The sequence below is a fragment of the Tupaia chinensis genome, unplaced genomic scaffold, assembly GCF_000334495.1.
Source record: "Tupaia chinensis unplaced genomic scaffold, TupChi_1.0 Scaffold000086_1, whole genome shotgun sequence".
Taxonomy (NCBI): domain Eukaryota; kingdom Metazoa; phylum Chordata; class Mammalia; order Scandentia; family Tupaiidae; genus Tupaia; species Tupaia belangeri.
The window spans coordinates 4,115,298-4,120,168 of NW_006159548.1; the positions used below are offsets into that span (position 1 = coordinate 4,115,298).

Genomic DNA, 4,871 nt, shown 5'->3' on the forward strand with positions numbered 1-4,871 from the left:
CAAAGCACAGTCAATAATCCCCAAAATAGGGACCAACAGTTAGCGTAATGGCTATGTCGCTGGACTCCCATGTAGTTGACCGCAGTTCGAGTCCCAGACGCAGTGGCTTAAACTCATGCTGGGCGCATGTGTGTGTGTGTGCGTGCCCAAGATCCCAAGAAGAGAATGGAGGAGAAGGGATTGCAGCGTGGCCACCCCCCGGGAGGGTGATTTCTCACTTTCTGTCTCTCTGTCTCTCTCTGTCTTTCTGGCGATCACATGCTCCCTATAGGAAAAACCTCTCAAAAAAAATAATAATAATCCTCAAAATAGACAAGTGGGATTACATCAAACTAAGAAGTTTCTGCATGGCAAAATACACAGTAATTAGTGTGAATTGACAGCCCTCAGAATGGGAAAATACTTTTGTAAACATGCGTCAGATAAAGGACCGATAACCAGAATTCACAAGGAACTCAAGCATCTGTTCCGGAATAAAGATGATCAATCCTCTTAAAAGATGGGAGAATGAGTTGGAAAAAACCACTCTCTAAAGATGACATAGAATAGAATAGCCAAAAGGCATATGAAAAAATGCTCAACATCCCTCATTGTAAGGGAAATGCAGATCAAAACAACAATGAGATACCACCTAACTAACCCCAGTCAGAATGACTAAGATTAAAAAAAAACAAAAAAAAAATGTTAAGTGCTGGTGGGGGTGTGGTGAAAGGGGAACTCTCTTACACTGCTGGTAAGAATGTAAATTGGTCCAGCCACTGTGGAGAACAATTTGGAGATTCCTCAAAAATCTACGAATAGAACTTCCATATGACCCAGCAATTCCACTCCTTGGGATCTATCTACCCAAAGGACAGAAGAAATCTTCGTTGGAAAAGTGCTTGCACATCGATGTTTATTGTGGCACTATTCACAATTGCTAAGTCATGGAACCAACCCAAATGCCCACAAACAGAAGAATGGACAGAAAAGCTGTGGCACACATACTCTATGAAATACTATTCAGCCATAAAAACAACCAACAAAACCCTGGCTTTTGACAAAGAAAGTGGAAGAATATGGAAGATTTTCCACTGAGTGAAGCAAGCCAGGCTATGAAGGAGAGACATTGTATGTCCCCACTTAATATATACTGAGTATCCACACTCTATGACTGAAACTGATGGACTAAAGAATATAGAAACACAGTATATGGATGGAAATACCAGATACAGTGTGTGTGAAAGAGTAGGGTCTGAGGAAGGACATTTTAGAAGAAAAATAGTGAGGCAAAGCATTAATGGGACAAAGAAATGTGGCATTATCTGTTGAAGATATTTTAAAGTTTTATCAACTGGACTAGGGAGAAATGTTCACATTTTGAAATACTTTGTAAGCTAAATAATGTGATTGAATATATAAAAGAAAATAAAAAAATGTAAAATAACAAAAACAACAACAACAAAACATGTGTTTGCTATAGGCAACTGATCAGTGATTTAGGATATGTCAAACTTCCCTTTCAATCACACTCTCATTATCCTCCTCCACCACTGACATTTCCTGTGTTGAGTAGAAAGCAATTCCATATTAGATGGGACACCTAGGCTTTCTTGTGTTAAGATATACAATCAATATTTTCAACAGCCCTAAAAACAGAGCCTTTTTATTCTATTCTAAGATGTATTGTTTTCCTGTTGAAATTGGTAAGAATGTTCTCTCTATCTTGCACTGGTAAAATTAATTCCTTGATTCCTTGTACAGAATTCTACAGATTATTTAATATTAGAAGCTTCCAAAAGCAAGCTCCAAATCCCTGAATTGTGTATATTTAGCAAATAGTACACATGTTGAGGACTCTTGAATGCAGAAAGAGTGCTCTACGTGAAGGTCTCCAAGAGTGACTCATGCTTAATAAAACTGCCACAACAACTGTTCTCAGTAGGTAACAGTCTTTCTCAAAACATCAGGAAACAAAGCAGGATGAAGTCATGGAAGATTGAGCCCAGAGGAGCACCACTGATTGCCTAGGCTTTGGCTTGCCATCTGTTTATGTGGCTTGTGAAGAAAAGAGGTCACAGAAGAAGGGTATTTGTTGTTTTAAGAATGAGACATCAGACATGTCCTGAGAGTTACATCTAATTCATTGCAACTTTGCAAAGCTGCTGACCATAGCCCAAGCAGCTGATGAACAAAGTTCTGTAGTGGCAAGTCCCCGGCTTTTAATCAGATGCAGGTCTTTGAAAATGTTGCTCTTTTGCCTTGAACACTACCATGCTCCCTCCCCTATCCCAAACAATGTATGTACAAGATAGCCTACTCTCATCCAACTAATCCAGGTCACACATCTCCAATATAACTTGTCTCAGATGTCTTGTTGAATTTCCCAAGTCTGTGTGTCCACACTCTGTACATCTCAGGGTGCCATGTCATTTCCTTGATATCATGGCACTGAATAGCAATGCATTGTGACTGACTATTTCTCATCTGTTTCTACACTGTAAACTGTTTAAATTTTAAACAATGGTCTTGTTCATTCTTGTTTCTCTTGTGCCTACTGGTACCTAGGATGTAACATGTGCTGGGTGAATACTTGGTGAATGAATAAATGAATGGTAGACTTGGAACTCCATCATGGCCATTCCTGGAGGGTAAAGCTAATTTTCATGAGTGTTCTAACCAAGCGTGCACAAAGTGAGTTGGAAATCCAGAAGGCCAATTTAGTCATGTATAGTGAGAATCAACTGCTAATCTGCCCAGATACTGGAATTCTTCTAACCTGCACTTGCCTTGGACAGCTAAAGAAGATCAATTTTAACCAGAAAGTTGAAATGGCATTAGACTGAGTGAGAGGATTGTACCCATCTCTTTCATAATGATGTGTCAGCAACCAGGATAAAAGATACGAACTCCATAAGCCAGAGAAGGTCTTTCTTAGAAATGCGTTCAAATAGAAAGAGCCACCCTTACTCTTCCTCAGTCTCCCTTCTGTCCCATTGGTCCTTCAGTTTAATTAAAACAGCCAATGTCTTATAGGCCTAAGAGCAATTGTAGTCCTTTAGAGTTATTTCATACATCTGCAGTGCTCTGTTAGTTATTATAAACTTAAGAGGTCGATTTATTTCTACACGCTTTTACTCTATGCTTTCATCAGCATTTTGATTTATCAAACAATTAACTTTTAAAATACTTTTTTTAGAATTTTTAAAAATGTTTATTTATTTATTGCATCCTAGGCTTTGGCTTGCCATCTGTTTATGTGGCTTGTGAAGAAAAGAGGTCACAGAAGAAGGGTATTTGTTGTTTTAAGAATGAGACATCAGACATGTCCTGAGAGTTACATCTAATTCATTGCAACTTTGCAAAGCTGCTGACCATAGCCCAAGCAGCTGATGAACAAAGTTCTGTAGTGGCAAGTCCCCGGCTTTTAATCAGATGCAGGTCTTTGAAAATGTTGCTCTTTTGCCTTGAACACTACCATGCTCCCTCCCCTATCCCAAACAATGTATGTACAAGATAGCCTACTCTCATCCAACTAATCCAGGTCACACATCTCCAATATAACTTGTCTCAGATGTCTTGTTGAATTTCCCAAGTCTGTGTGTCCACACTCTGTACATCTCAGGGTGCCATGTCATTTCCTTGATATCATGGCACTGAATAGCAATGCATTGTGACTGACTATTTCTCATCTGTTTCTACACTGTAAACTGTTTAAATTTTAAACAATGGTCTTGTTCATTCTTGTTTCTCTTGTGCCTACTGGTACCTAGGATGTAACATGTGCTGGGTGAATACTTGGTGAATGAATAAATGAATGGTAGACTTGGAACTCCATCATGGCCATTCCTGGAGGGTAAAGCTAATTTTCATGAGTGTTCTAACCAAGCGTGCACAAAGTGAGTTGGAAATCCAGAAGGCCAATTTAGTCATGTATAGTGAGAATCAACTGCTAATCTGCCCAGATACTGGAATTCTTCTAACCTGCACTTGCCTTGGACAGCTAAAGAAGATCAATTTTAACCAGAAAGTTGAAATGGCATTAGACTGAGTGAGAGGATTGTACCCATCTCTTTCATAATGATGTGTCAGCAACCAGGATAAAAGATACGAACTCCATAAGCCAGAGAAGGTCTTTCTTAGAAATGCGTTCAAATAGAAAGAGCCACCCTTACTCTTCCTCAGTCTCCCTTCTGTCCCATTGGTCCTTCAGTTTAATTAAAACAGCCAATGTCTTATAGGCCTAAGAGCAATTGTAGTCCTTTAGAGTTATTTCATACATCTGCAGTGCTCTGTTAGTTATTATAAACTTAAGAGGTCGATTTATTTCTACACGCTTTTACTCTATGCTTTCATCAGCATTTTGATTTATCAAACAATTAACTTTTAAAATACTTTTTTTAGAATTTTTAAAAATGTTTATTTATTTATTGCATAAAAATATGGAATGCTTCACGAATTTGCATGGCATCCTTGTACAGGGGCATGCTAATCTTCTCTGCATCGTTTCAATTTTAGTACATGTGCTGCTGAAGCAAGCACAATGCTTTTGACCTACTGTATACTCAGTGCTGTGCTAGCCATTGGATGCAATCGTAATTAAATGTATGGGCTTGAGAGACCTGGATGGAATCCTATTTTTCTTGAGTAAATGTGTGACCTTCAGCAAATTATGTAAATTCTGGATCCCTTCATCTGCTACGTGAGGGATGATAATACTCACTTTAGAGGGTTTCACAAGGATCATATGAGGTGAAATCTATAAAGTGTTGAGAGAATAAACTCTCAATAAATGTTATCTAAATTATATGAAAATGTTATATGATAATATTTACAATGTAAAGGAACTATTTCTAGTCAGAGGAACTTCTTACTGTAAAGAAAATATAAAT

At 38.3% G+C, this 4,871-nt stretch overlaps 1 non-coding gene across 1 annotated transcript; it reads right to left on the reverse strand.

Moving 5' to 3' along the window:
- Positions 1-4,415: 4,415 nt before the first annotated feature.
- LOC114006803 (U6 spliceosomal RNA) lies at positions 4,416-4,521 on the reverse strand. The gene has a single exon (XR_003548481.1). It is a non-coding gene; the product is annotated as a U6 spliceosomal RNA (small nuclear RNA).
- Positions 4,522-4,871: the final 350 nt, after the last annotated feature.